At 44.3% G+C, this 15,755-nt stretch overlaps 1 protein-coding gene across 1 annotated transcript in view; it reads right to left on the bottom strand.

Annotated features, from left to right (window-relative positions):
• OPRK1 (opioid receptor kappa 1) overlaps positions 1-15,755 on the bottom strand; it is a 104,047-nt gene that overhangs the window by 9,977 nt on the left and 78,315 nt on the right. The window lies entirely within an intron of this gene.

The raw sequence follows: 15,755 nt of genomic DNA, 5'->3' as shown, positions 1-15,755 counted from the left end.
CCTCCTAAAAGGAATTTGGGCCCCTTTGCGCATCTAGGCTGCAAAAAAGTGTCACACATCTGGTATCGCCGTACTCAGGAGAAGTTGGGGAATGTGTTTTGGGGTGTCATTTTACATATACCCATGCTGGGTGAGATAAATATCTTGGTCAAATGCCAACTTTGTATAAAAAAATGGGAAAAGTTGTCTTTTGCCAAGATATTTCTCTCACCCAGCATGGGTATATGTAAAAAGACACCCCAAAACACATTCCCCAACTTCTCCCGAGTACGGAGATACCAGATGTGTGACACTTTTTTGCAGCCTAGGTGGGCAAAGGGGCCCATATTCCAAAGAGCACCTTTCTGATTTCACTGGTCATTTACCTACTTACCACACATTAGGGCCCCTGGAAAATGCCAGGGCAGTATAACTACCCCACAAGTGACCCCATTTTGGAAAGAAGACACCCCAAGGTATTCCGTGAGGGGCATGGCGAGTTCCTAGAATTTTTTATTTTTTGTCACAAGTTAGTGGAAAATGATGATTTTTTTTTTTTTTTTTTTTTCATACAAAGTCTCATATTCCACTAACTTGTGACAAAAAATAAAAACTTCCATGAACTCACTATGCCCATCAGCGAATACCTTGGGGTCTATTCTTTCCAAAATGGGGTCACTTGTGGGGTAGGTATAATGCCCTGGTATTTTAGGGGCCCAAATGTGTGGTAAGGAGTTTGAAATCAAATTCTGTAAAAAATGACGAGTGAAATCCGAAAGGTGCTCTTTGGAATATGGGCCCCTTTGCCCACCTAGGCTGCAAAAAAGTGTCACACATCTGGTATCTCCGTACTCAGGAGAAGGTGGGGAATGTGTTTTGGGGTGTCATTTTACATATACCCATGCTGGGTGAGATAAATATCTTGGTCAAATGCCAACTTTGTATAAAAAAATGGGAAAAGTTGTCTTTTGCCAAGATATTTCTCTCACCCAGCATGGGTATATGTAAAAAGACACCCCAAAACACATTCCCCAACTTCTCCCGAGTACGGAGATACCAGATGTGTGACACTTTTTTGCAGCCTAGGTGGGCAAAGGGGCCCATATTCCAAAGAGCACCTTTCTGATTTCACTGGTCATTTACCTACTTACCACACATTAGGGCCCCTGGAAAATGCCAGGGCAGTATAACTACCCCACAAGTGACCCCATTTTGGAAAGAAGACACCCCAAGGTATTCCGTGAGGGGCATGGCGAGTTCCTAGAATTTTTTATTTTTTGTCACAAGTTAGTGGAAAATGATGATTTTTTTTTTTTTTTTTTTTTCTTACAAAGTCTCATATTCCACTAACTTGTGACAAAAAATAAAAACTTCCATGAACTCACTATGCCCATCAGCGAATACCTTGGGGTCTATTCTTTCCAAAATGGGGTCACTTGTGGGGTAGGTATAATGCCCTGGTATTTTAGGGGCCCAAATGTGTGGTAAGGAGTTTGAAATCAAATTCTGTAAAAAATGACGAGTGAAATCCGAAAGGTGCTCTTTGGAATATGGGCCCCTTTGCCCACCTAGGCTGCAAAAAAGTGTCACACATCTGGTATCTCCGTACTCAGGAGAAGGTGGGGAATGTGTTTTGGGGTGTCATTTTACATATACCCATGCTGGGTGAGATAAATATCTTGGTCAAATGCCAACTTTGTATAAAAAAATGGGAAAAGTTGTCTTTTGCCAAGATATTTCTCTCACCCAGCATGGGTATATGTAAAAAGACACCCCAAAACACATTCCCCAACTTCTCCTGAGTACGGAGATACCACATGTGTGGCACTTTTTTGCAGCCTAGGTGGGCAAAGGGGCCCATATTCCAAAGAGCACCTTTTGGATTTCACTGGTCATTTACCTACTTACCACACATTAGGGCCCCTGGAAAATGCCAGGGCAGTATAACTACCCCACAAGTGACCCCATTTTGGAAAGAAGACACCCCAAGGTATTCCGTGAGGGGCATGGCAAGTTCCTAGAATTTTTTATTTTTTGTCACAAGTTAGTGGAAAATGATGATTTTTTTTATATTTTTTTTTTTTATACAAAGTCTCATATTCCACTAACTTGTGACAAAAAATAAAAACTTCCATGAACTCACTATGCCCATCAGCGAATACCTTGGGGTCTCTTCTTTCCAAAATGGGGTCACTTGTGGGGTAGTTATACTGCCCTGGCATTCTAGGGGCCCAAATGTGTGGTAAGGAGTTTGAAATCAAATTCTGTAAAAAATGACGAGTGAAATCCGAAAGGTGCTCTTTGGAATATGGGCCCCTTTGCCCACCTAGGCTGCAAAAAAGTGTCACACATCTGGTATCTCCGTATTCAGGAGAAGTTGGGGAATGTGTTTTGGGGTGTCTTTTTACATATACCCATGCTGGGTGAGAGAAATATCTTGGCAAAAGACAACTTTTCCCATTTTTTTATACAAAGTTGGCATTTGACCAAGATATTTATCTCACCCAGCATGGGTATATGTAAAATGACACCCCAAAACACATTCCCCACCTTCTCCTGAGTACGGAGATACCAGATGTGTGACACTTTTTTGCAGCCTAGGTGGGCAAAGGGGCCCATATTCCAAAGAGCACCTTTCGGATTTCACTCGTCATTTTTTACAGAATTTGATTTCAAACTCCTTACCACACATTTGGGCCCCTAAAATACCAGGGCATTATACCTACCCCACAAGTGACCCCATTTTGGAAAGAATAGACCCCAAGGTATTCGCTGATGGGCATAGTGAGTTCATGGAAGTTTTTATTTTTTGTCACAAGTTAGTGGAATATGAGACTTTGTAAGAAAAAAAAAAAAAAAAAAAAATCATCATTTTCCGCTAACTTGTGACAAAAAATAAAAAGTTCTATGAACTCACTATGCCCATCAGCGAATACCTTAGGGTGTGTACTTTCCGAAATGGGGTCATTTGTGGGGTGTTTGTACTGTCTGGGCATTGTAGAACCTCAGGAAACATGACAGGTGCTCAGAAAGTCAGAGCTGCTTCAAAAAGCGGAAATTCACATTTTTGTACCATAGTTTGTAAACGCTATAACTTTTACCCAAACCATTTTTTTTTTACCCAAACATTTTTTTTTTATCAAAGACATGTAGAACAATAAATTTAGAGCAAAATTTATATATGGATGTCATTTTTTTTGCAAAATTTTACAACTGAAAGTGAAAAATGTCATTTTTTTGCAAAAAAATCGTTAAATTTCGATTAATAACAAAAAAAGTAAAAATGTCAGCAGCAATGAAATACCACCAAATGAAAGCTCTATTAGTGAGAAGAAAAGGAGGTAAAATTCATTTGGGTGGTAAGTTGCATGACCGAGCAATAAATGGTGAAAGTAGTGTAGGTCAGAAGTGTAAAAAGTGGCCTGGTCTTTCAGGGTGTTTAAGCACTGGGGGCTGAGGTGGTTAAGGAAAAAAATTGAAAATGTAAAAAGATAAATAAAAGCAGCCAAACTAGAGACCGAGAGATTAATTGCCAAAGAGAATAAAACGAACCCTAAAATGTTCTCCAATTATATAAATAGTAAAAAGTATAAATCTGAAGGTGTCGGCCCTTTACAGAGTAATGAGGGGGGAGATGCAAAGAGCGATGAGAAGAAAGCAAAGCTATTAAATATTTTTTCCTCCACTGTATTCACTGAAGAAAATAAACTGTCAGATGAAATACAGAATGTAAAAGTAAATTCCCCATTAAAAGTGCCCTGTCTGACCCAGGAAGAAGTACAGCGGCATCTTAAAAAGTATTGAGTGGCATGGGCAATATTCGATTTTGCGAATATATGGGCGAATATTCGTCATATATTTGTGAATTCGCTATCTTCGTTCACATATTTTTTTTTCATTAATAAAATCGCAATGTAAAATTCCTTTAATTCGCATGCGCAAAAAGGGGCGTGGCCTAGCAACTGTTTTCGACTTACCTAAAGTTTGAGGCGATTGGAAAAGATGGTCGGAAGCAATTTTCGAGACAGTGAGGAAGAACTGATCACTGTAAGTAATTTCACATTACACAAGTGTATTTGATTACATTTCACATGCATGTCAGACCAATCGCTTTATTTGCAGTTAGAGTGTTATAAAATATTTGTGATTGCGAAAATCGCCACTTATGATCCAAATATTTTTTCACGATACATATAACTTTACTTTTTATCAGGCCTAATAGATATTACTGAGTGGTGCACTAAGTATTGTTGTAGCATCACAACACTATGTCTGTAGAATGTACGTATGGACAGCATAGAAATATCTCTCACATGCACATTGCACATCCATTTTCCTGCCATACGTACTGTACACTATATACCCCCCACACACACACAAAAACACAGTCTATAGATTAGAGTTTGTGTCCTGTTGCTCAGGACTCAGGAGAAGCTTTCTTTGTCTTACCGCTAGTATTTGCTGGTTCATTTAGAGTTACTCAGGGTGCACCACGGGAAGGCGAACCAGCTGTACACCCCATACCGTACTGTAACTTCACTAGACAGGTACATCTCTGCTCAGCTTGTCAATATCCGATTGCTCAGACCCCACACACATACAATCGCAATACAATCACATCTTATAACGGTAACATTAAATCTAATATTTCCCTTTCGAAGACAAAATACTTTTAGATATCTTGCTGAGGACAATATTTACAATACTTGTATTTTAAAAAATTGGGATTATATGCTTGCATCTGTATCCTGCAGCGCATGTTGGAGCGGGGCTATGACCGGACCTGGGTCCACGCTGACACGCAGGCCATTGTGAGTGAGATCCGCTCCGAGCTCAAGAGGAAGTTTAAGGGCAATCACCCTAGGATGGCCATATTTTTTTTAAAAATGGTTGAATTTGAGGAATTCGGAGCGGATCAGAGAGATCCGTGACAGAAAATGCCCAGGTACAATACTTAAATTACTTTTGTATCTCTCTCAAACACTCTGTAATGTGTATATATATAGTTATGAAAATAAGTATTTCATCCATTTACAAATGATTACTTATTAACTGGTTTGACATGTAGCAAATCAGCCGGTTACATCGTACATCTCTACCTCGCCATGAGTATATATATATATATATATATATATATATATTTATACACACAGCGAGGTACAGATGTATGATGTAACCGGCTGAGTGATGGACGAACATCGGCCGGGGCGGTTCACGAATGCGTGAACAAGATTAAATGTTCGCGAACCACAAGTTCGCGGCGGGCCTCATTCACTTTAATGTCAGGCGAACCTGAAAAACCTTCAGCTCATATTTGCAGCCAGCAAATACTTAGTAGAAGTGCACAAATAGTCTCACAACATGGACAGTGACATACTAGAGGGGGATCAATGACATATATGCCAACAAATAATATGTATCTTAATCAGTGGACATTTTTATGCATCTTAAAGGGATATTCTCTGAAAATGTGCACTGTTGGAGCCTAGAACATTTTTATTTTAGGCCACGGGAGTACGGGCCTTAAAAATTAGGCATTCACCTGACATAAAAGAAATTCTCATTATGTGGCTCGAGGTACATTATGCGGTCAATAGATAAAATTTTTACTGAAGGCCACTGGACTACAGGCCCCAACAGACAGAAAAGATCAAGTGATTATGTGGCCAAAGGTATATTACACAGTCAATGGATATCAATTTTACTGCAGGCCAGTACAAATACAAGTCAAATATATACTGTATGTTTAAAAGAACTAAAAATATAAAATTGGATTAAAAACATGGTTAACGAAATCCCCCCTCTTGGAAAACTAACTTAATGATAATAGTTGAATTTTGATAACACATGGTCGTCACTGGTGTTGAATTCCTTCGAGGCCACAAAAATTATGCATTCACCTTACAGAAAAGAACAAGTAAGTGTGTGGCTGGAGGTAGATTACATAGTCATTGGATATCAATTTTACAGCAGGCCAATGGACTACAGGCCCCAAAAATTATGCATTCAGCGGACAGAAAAGAACAAGTAAGTATGTGGCTGGAGGTAGATTAAACGGTCATTGGATATCAATTTTACAAAAGGCCAGTGGACTACAGGCCCCAAAAATTATGCATTCAGCAGGAAGAAAAGAACAAGTAAGTATGTGGCTGGAGGTAGATTACACGGTCATTGGATATCAATTTTACAGCAGGCCAGTGGACTACAGGCCCCAAAAATTATGCATTCAGCGGACAGAAAAGAACAAGTATGTGGCTGGAGGTAGATTACACGGTCATTGGATATCAATTTTACAGCAGGCCAGTGGACTACAGGCCCCAAAAATTATTCATTCACCGGACAGAAAAGAACAAGTAGGTATGTGGCTGGAGGTAGATTACACGGTTATTGGATATCAATTTTACTGCAGGCCAGTGTATTACAGGCCCCAAAAATTATGCATTCACCGTACAGAAAAGTTCAAGTGATTATGTGGCTGGAGGTATATTAGACAGTTAATGGATTTCAATTTTACTGAAGGCCAGTACAAATACAGGTCAAATACATATGTTTAAAAGAACTAAAAATATAAAACTGGATTAAAGACATGGCTAACGAAATCCCCCCTCTTGAAAAAAAAACTAATGGTAATAGTTGAAACACGTGGTCGTCACAGGTGTTGAATTCATCCGAGGCCCAAAACATTAGGCATTCAACGGACAGAAAAGGCCTTTTATGCCTCATTATTTACATAAGACATGGACCATTCTTTGTTCTTGGTGTTGTAGGATATGTGTGGGCTTGCATGAGGAAATTAAACATCAATCAATTAAACGTGGTCATCATAGGTGTTGAATTCCTCCGAGATCCATGCCTCATTCATTTTTATAAATGTGAGGTAGTCCACACTGTCGTGAGCTAGGCGAGTGCACTTATCGGTCACTATTCCCCCCTGCTGCGCTAAACGTCCTTTCGGACAGGACACTGGACGAGGGGCAAGCCAAGAGTACCATGGCAAAGTGTGCCAGCTCTGGCCACAGGTCAAGCCTGCACACCCAGTAGTCCAGGGGTTCCTCGCTTCTCAGAGCGTCCACATCGGCCGTTACCCCGATGTAGTCGGACACCTGTCGGTCTAGGCATTCCCTGAGGCTGGATCCGGAGGGCGGCTGTCGATGGGTTGGATGCAAGAATGATCTCATATCCGAAGTGACCAGCACATCTTCAAACCGCCCTCTTCTTGCATGCGGTGTTGGATAGGTACCTGTACCTGTTTCTATGTGAGTGGAAATTCCTCTGCCAGCGCCCGCAAAAGCAGAATAAAGCATTTCTTGAAGCAAAGCCTGTAAGTGCTGCATTCTGACAGCCCTCTGTGATGCTGGTAACATGTACGCCATTTTGTGTTTGTACCGGGGGTCTAAGTACATTGCCACCCAGTACTGGTCCTTGCCCTTTATGCTTTTTATATGGGGGTCCCTCTTCAAACACTGGAGCATGAAGGCCCCCATTTGCACTAAACTGGAAGTGGTGGAGTGGCCTGGCTCCTGCTCATCGTCTAGGATAATGTCGTCCTCGGTCTCCTACCCTCAGCCATGGACAACACCAGGGAGACCAGTAACATTTAAGGCATGCTCTTTTTGCTCCTCCTCTTCCTCCGTCCGGCACCATCTTCCTCTGACTCCACTTCAGACTCCTGTTGACTTGTCTCAGATGGAGTAGCCCCCCTGGGAATTGATCCAGCATTGCGAGTTCCTCATCTTCCTGCTCCTGCTCCTCGACGGCTTGATCAATGACAAGACACAATGCACGCTCCAGAAAGAAGGCGTAAGGTACGATGTCACTGATGGCACCCTGGCTGTGACTGACAAGTTTGGTGATCTCATCAAATGGCCGCAGAAGTCTGCATGCTTTGCACATGAGCAGCCACTGGCGCGGTATTAAAAAAACAAGCTCCCCAGATCCTGTCCTGTCGCAGAGTTCGTACAGGTAGTCGTTAATTGAACATTTCTGATGGAGCAGCCTATCAAGCAAATAGAAGGTGGAGTTTCAGCGGGTCAGGCAGTCACAAATCAGATGTCTGACGGGCAGGTGGTGTCGCTGCTGAAAGTCAGCAAGGCAAGCCATGGCTGTGTAAGATCTTCTAAAATGGCCAGAGATTTTCCTGGCCTGCCGCAAGACGTCCTGGACCCTGGGGTATTTGGCAACAAATCGCTGCATGACTAAGTTCAGGACATGTGCCATGTTCAGGACATGTGGCATGTGTGTCTTTTTGCCCTGTTTCAGCACGTTCAGCAGATTAGCACTGTTGTGTGCCAGAGATGCATTCACTTGCCGCCGGACATGGCCATATACCTCCGGGATGCCCTTCTGGGAGAAATATTTCCTTCCGTGGATCTTCCATTGCGGTCTGCCAATCGCCACAAATTTTCTAAAGGCCTCTGAGTCCACCAGATTATATGGCAGTAGTTGGCTGGCTAGCAGTTCCAACAAGCCAGCAGTCAGCCATTGGGTAAGAGGGTTATCCGACGTCATCATCTTTTTACGTTCGAACATTTAGGCCACGGAAGCCTGCCTTTTGCCAGATGAACGTGACGATAGCAGGGTGGAAGGTGGAGTGGAGGAAAAATGGGAGGAGAGAGGAGAAGGAGAAGAGGCAGGACGTGGAGCGCTGGGAGTGTGGCTTTGTGGGTTCTGACTGGGCTCAGTGATGGGAGGCCAGGTGCCTTCTTAAGGCGGTGGTCCCTAGGTGAGTGTTGGGCTTACAGCACAGGCTGCAGATGGCAACACTATTGTCAGCAGCAGACATGTTAAAAAATGCCCACACTGCAGAGCCATGTGTCGACTTCCTGGGAGCGCTAGATGTGACCATGCATGGTGGATAGCTCGTTCCAGATACATTAGCAGTCTGCTTTTTGCCTCCTGTGCACTGTAAGTTCTGCCTGCTTCTCCTCCCTATCTGCTGCTCTGTCTCTCCCTCTGAACTCCCCTCATTTTGCTCTTGTGGGCACCCATGTGACATCCATCGACACGTCATCATCGCCACCTTCACCACCACTGACATTAGAGATCTCGGAGCAGCAACAGCGGTGACCACTCTCCTTGGGCTGATCTGGGTTCTGTCGTCAGACTGCTGCGGGGCGACCGTTGATACCTCCTCTTCCTGATCCGATACCAAGAATGGCTGCACATCGGTAAGATCTTGGAATGGATGGGAAAATAATTCCTCTGACTCGAGTGGAGGGGACATGGTGGTGGTGGTGGTGTATTTGGGGGTGCACACAGCAGAGACTGTGAGAAGAGTGAAGAGGGTGCAGATAGAGAGGATGAGGAGGGTGCAGAAGCGGAAGGCTGAGTGAGCCACTCAACCAACTCTGGTGCGTCCTCTGACGTAATCTCACGCACCTTCTGCAACTTCCCACTTAGGCTCCGGCTTGGTACACCTGCCCGACCCCTACCACCCCTGCGGAATGGCCTACCTCTTCCTCTGCCTGTAATTTTCAAAATGACCCTGTGACAAAGGTCCCTATAGAAGAGCAGTATTTGTGGAAGAAGGTATATCACACCCCTGCCTCAATCAGTTTTTTGGGGGGGCAACTGGTATATCACACCAGTAGAAATTATTTGGTCCAATAGCGTTTGTCACTCTTTGTAGCTGCGGTAATGCAGCAGAACCGCACACAAATGCTGCACCTCCCAAATGCACTATATATAAAGTATATTATAGGTACAGTATATAATATCACACCCCTGCCTCAATCAGTTTTTTTGGGGGGCAGCTGGTATATTACAACAGTAGAAATTAGTTGTTCCAATAGCATTTGTCCTTCTGTATTGCTGCGGTATCAGCAGAACTGAACACAAATGCTGCACAATACAAATGCACTATATAGAAATTATATTATATTACGCTGTCAACAATCAGCCTGTGAGGTGGCAGGCTGTTGTCCTGCTGCAGTTTGAACAGGGACGCGGTGGCGGTTGGCGAGAGCGTCGGAAGTGGCTGGCAATCCTACGTACATGTTGCACGATGTTGCTCAACCTTGGGTATGTGCATAGGAACTTCTGTACCACAAGGTTGAGGACATGTTCCATGCAGGGCACGTGTGTTACACTGCCAGCATTGAGTGCGGCGAGGAGGTTGCTGCTGCTGTCACAGACAACCATACCTACCTGGAGCCTTCGGGGTGTCAGCCACTTGTGGACCAGAGCCTGGAGGGCAGCGATGCTTGCTGGGGGGCTCAGCAGCGGTGGAGACAGTGGCTTGAGGGAGAGCAGCAGTTCTCCCCCGGACACCCTGGGGCGGCATCACAAACTGAGATGCAGTCACATCTGTTGATCCCTCCCCGGCTCCTCGGAGGGACACCCAATGGGCTGTAAAACTGATGTATCGTCCCTGCCCATGTCTTCTGGTCTGGGCATTCATTGTCAGATGCATCCTGTCGCTGACAGGGTGATCCAGAGACAGGGATACATTCTGCACAATGTGCTGGTGTAGGGCAGGGATGCCGGTCCTGGCAAACAAATGTTGGCTGAGACACACCATCTGGGTTGGGCCTGCTCCAACATCTCCTGGAATGGATTGCAGTCCACAATATTGACGGGCAGCAGATTTTTGGTGATAACCCTTGCCAGGAGCCCATTGAGTGAACGCACGCATCGGTCCCCGGGAGTGAAGGGCGCGGTAAGTTCAAATGTGTCGGCAACCGGCGGCTGGCACCAGACGGCAGTGGAGGCGATGGAGGGGGTTGCAGAGGGGGCAGAGGACTGGCTTCCGGTACCAATACCTTTAGGAGAGGGAGTGGGGGAGTGGGAATGCATTGTTGGAAGGGGTGGGGTGGCTGCAGGAGCAGTTGTTCCCTGCGCACTGCTGCTGCCGCTGCTGCGACCACCATGCATCTGTTCACACTCCCGCCAGTGGTTGACTCTCAGGTGCTGGGTAAGGGCAGTGGTACCCAGCCGAGCAACAGACCTCTCTCTCCTCACCGACCTCCTGTCAGATGGGGTGGTGCTGGCTCGCCTGTTCGGGCTCGGTGCGCACAGGTGGAGGCGGCACCTGCTGCTGCTGCTGCCGCCGCCTCCTGCTGCCATTACCAGTGGAGCCCCTGCCACTGGGCTCCCTGGTGACCTGATGCACTGTTTGCCTCGGGTACCTCATCAGTGCTGCTGTCATCTGACAAGAGAGGTGGCACCCATTCTAAGTCACCCTCCTCTTTATCCCCTGTAATGTCAGACCCAAGGCTGACCAGTGGTTGACTGAGGGGAACAGCAGACGTGGAGCCCCTGACCTGGCTCTGTGTATATAAATCTAATTTACATTCTATTTTTGAAATGTTTCTGTGGGGATTCAAACTCTCAACCATCTACATTAAAGAAAAGAACCTTAACCACTGGGCTATAGAGCTCAATGCTAAGTCATTGCTGAAGAACCTCATAGAAGTTTCTCTTGTATAATACAAGAGAAACTTCTGTGCGGTTTTTTAACACATGAGAAACTTCTATGAGGTTTTTCAACAATGACTTAGCGTTGAGTTCTATAGCCCAGTGGTCAAGGTTCTTGCCATTTATGTAGAAGGTTTTGAGTTCAAATCCCCACAGAAATTTAAAAAAATAGGGGCTAAATAAAACTTAAATACACAGGGTGTCCCCAACAGTGAATTTTTTTTTTTTTATTGAGAAAAAAAATAGGGCAAAACGTAAAATATGATCAATAACACCCGTATTAACCCACACCAACCTTTTTAACTTGTGTAACCAGTATTTTTAAAATGTTTCTGTGGGGATTCAAACTCACAACCTTCTACATTATAGGTAAAAACCTTAACCACTGGGCTGTATAGCTCAATGCTATGTTGTTGCTGAAAAACCTCATAGAAGTTTCTCTTGTATAATACTACACAAACATTTTACAAACAGAGGCCAAATAAAACTTAAATGCAGAGGTGTCCCCAATAGGGAAAAGTTTGATTTTATTTAGGAAAAAAATTGAGCAAAACGTAAAATATGATCAAATAACCCCCATATTAACCCACACCAACCTTTTTGTGAAAGATCGCAACCCTAACAGCACCCCCAACTCAGGACCTCTACAGGCTCACTCACTGCAGCAAGCTAAGCCTCATCAGGACTCACTTCGTAAAAAAAAGTTTTTTCTTTTCATTGCGATATTCTGACCCTCATAACTTTTTTATAGTTATGTCCACGGAGATGTGTGGAGGCTCATTTTTTGTGGGACAATCTGTCATTTTTGACAGTACCTTTTTGGGTTGTGGATCACTTGATCACTTGGGAGATGAAGTTATAAAAAAACCCGAATCTTCCTTTTTAAAAAAAAATAATTCTGTTATGCCATTCACCATATGGGCAAACATTTTTTTATATTTTAATAGTATGGGCGTTTTCGCATGCAGTGATGCCCATAATGCTATTTTTTTTTTTTGTTTCCATTTTATTTTGGGGAATGGGGGTGATTTTAATTTTGAAGGTTTTTTTTATATTTTCAAAACTTTATTTTCTTTTTCTTTTTACTTTTTGTTAAGTCCCCCAAGTGGACCACAACTTACAATCATCAGATGTAAATTGCTCCATTATTCTGTATAGAAATCACTATCACAGTTCAGTGCTGCCATCTAGTAGCCTGAACTGGGATATACTAACAATGAGCCTGGAAGCCTAGTACAGGCTGCGGCTCATTTTTAGAACAGGGTCCTTTCCCCGATCTCCGCTGGGGGAAAGCGTGCCTGAAGAGAAATCCCGGTTTTTAACACTCTCAGATGTCGTAAGTGAGGGGATCTCATTGCTTTGAGGGGAGGGGGCATGTGGCGTATTCTAGGGCCATGAGGGTGAAGAACTGTGTGAGGAGCTTTATGGGGTGTAAATCTGTGAGGGAAGGCCGGAATCGACAGAATTTAACTGTGTTGTTAGTCCATTATTATAAGATTTGGTGCCCTACTTTTGATTTTGCCCAGGACCACATTTTGTCTAAAATCAGCCCTGAGTACAGAGATCTCTCACATCATCTATTTATACCCAGGACTGTGACTGTGACGAAGGGACATCCTCTGTGTCTGGAGGAAAGAAGGTTTCTACATAAACATAGAAAAGTATTCTTTACGGTAAGAGCAGTCAGACTATGGAACTAGTGTAAAAATATTACAGGCTATAGCTACTAGAGAGGGGTCGTTGATCCAGGGAGTTTTTCTGATATTCAGATATATACTAGCAGAAGGACCTGACTTCGCACGGGTATATTTTATCTATTTCATTTAATATTTATGTGTGTCGAAAGTATCCCCCATAACAGTGAACTCCACAGCCCCCCACCCCTTAACACTGACCCCCCCACAGTGCCCCGCCTCCTTAAAAATTGGACCTCCACAGCAGCCCATCCCCTTAACTTTAACATTTACAGCAGCCCGCCCTTTTAACAGTGAGTTTCACAGAATCCCACTCCCTTGACAGTGATCTCTTCAGAGGCCCACCCCTTAACAGTGACCTCAACAGCACCCTGCCATTTAACACTGACCTCCATAGGGCACCGTCCCCTTATCTGTGACCTCCACTGTTCCCTGCCCCCTTAACAGAGACCTCCACAGCACCCATCCCTTTAACAGTGACTGCTACAGTACCCTGTTCCCTTAACAGTGACCTCAACAGTATCCCACTCCCTTAACAGTGACCTCACAGTACCCTACTGCCTTAACAGTGACCTACACAGCAGCTGCCTCTTTTACAGTGGCCCCTGCCCGCATAACAGTGACCTACACAGTGCCCGCCCCTTTAACAGTGACTTCCACAGCGGCCTGACCCTTAACAGTAACATCCACAGTGAACGCCCCTTTCACAGTGACTGCCACAGTGCTGGACGCTTTAACAGTGAACTCCACAGCAGCTGCCCATTTAATAGTGGCCCCTGGCCCCTGCCCCCTTAACAGTGACCTCTCCAGCGGCCCGCCCTTTATTTGTGACCGCCACAGTACCCCGTCTCGTTAATATTGATTTCCATAATAAACTGTCCCCTTAACAATGACCTCCACAGCACCTGTTCCCTTAAAATGTGACCTCCACAGCACCCTGCCCCTTAATACTGACCTCCCTAGCAGACCGTCCCCTTGAATGTGACCTCCACCGTTGCATGCCCCCTTAACATAGACCTCCAAAGCACCTGCCCCTTTAAGAGTGACTGCCACAGTACCCTGCTCCCTTAACAGTAACCTCCACAGTACACTACTGCCTAAAATGTGACCCCCACAGTGGCTGCCCCTTTAATAGTGACCTCCACAGTCCCCTGCCCCCTTAACAGTAACCTCTTCAGTGTCCGCCCCTTTAGCAGTGACCTCCACAGCATCCCGCCCCCTTAGCAGTGACCTACACAGCACCTGCCCCTTCAACAGAAACCTCCACAGCGGCTGCCCCTTTAATATTGACCTCCACAGTACCCCATCTCCTTAACAGTGATTTCCACAATAACCCGTCCCCTTAACAGTGACCTCTACAGCACTCTGCCCCTTAACACTGACCTCCATAACGGACCGTCCCCTTAACTGTCACATCCACAGGGCTGGGTTGTTATGGAAACCTGCAGTAAAACTGTGTGTATGTGGATCTGAATTATCTTCATCCACCAACATACCCTTGATGTCCTTTCGTGCTGAGGCACCCTATGCAGAAAGAACCAAGACACCAAACCAGCACCAATCAATATACCAAAAAGGCTGTCTATTAGAATTGTGCCTAATGTAACACAAAACAACAAAGTGAGCACCACCATTTCTCCTTTATTCACCTGGGCAGTACCTATTTACCCAATGAGCACCTCCTCTCTTTCTATATTTTGGCCATTTTGAGGGTTAGTTGATCAGTCATTGTCCATTTATTTTTTAATTTTAATAATTTGCAGTGTATTGACTAATATTTTCAAATTGTTTTATGTATTTAATCAAGAGGCATGTAATGGGATTGACTTTAATAGCATTTTTACACAGCAGGCCAATTTACCAGAACTGAACACAAAAATGTAAGACCTTAAAGAGGTTGTGAAACCCTACAGACCTGTGGTGCTCTGCTGGGCTCCCTAGATGTCAGCATCTGGTTTGACATTGCCACCGCCAATCACTGGCCACTGCAGTGCCTGGCTGCCCTTACGTCATGACAATTGGTCACATGATGCAACGGGATCCGGTCTCTGCCACGGCCAGTGACTGGCTGCGGCCATGTCAAGCTGGATGTTGACATTGATGGAGCCCAGCAGAGCATTGCAGGCCTGGAGGAGAAGGAGCTGGGAGCCAGCACCGAGAAGCAGGTAAGTTATCTTCCCTTTACAGGTCCAGCCAAGTGGAGGTGGGAATGCAACCCCCCCCCCCCTCCCCCATTCTTTCACAACCCCTTTAAATGTATATTATAAATAATGTAGTAAGAAAAGCTGAAAAAAGTAATCACTGACTTACCAAATACAAATGACTAGCATGCTCGTAACTTTTTCAACACTAATAAATTATCACACATTGATTACTGCAAATTGTATTTCAATAAAAGAGCTGGGAGAAGAAAACTAATTAAAGTGAAGACAAAACAGTAAAAAGCTTCCCAAGAGGGTCTGAAAACAAGATTGAATTTGTTTGAATTCATAGTTAAACTGTGATAAACAATTGCCTGCTTATCTTTAGATGTAAGAACAGAGATTATGCTTAAGTGACCGTCTTACAGTAGCAAGACAAAAGCAGGATTAAAAAAAGATAATACCCTCCATGAAAAACTGGTAAATAAAAATATTCACCTGTAGACTACAACTTCTACATGTTGTA

Source organism: Bufo bufo, chromosome 5, assembly GCF_905171765.1.
Source record: "Bufo bufo chromosome 5, aBufBuf1.1, whole genome shotgun sequence".
In the NCBI taxonomy this organism is placed as follows: domain Eukaryota; kingdom Metazoa; phylum Chordata; class Amphibia; order Anura; family Bufonidae; genus Bufo; species Bufo bufo.
This window is presented reverse-complemented; position numbering and strand designations above follow the sequence as displayed.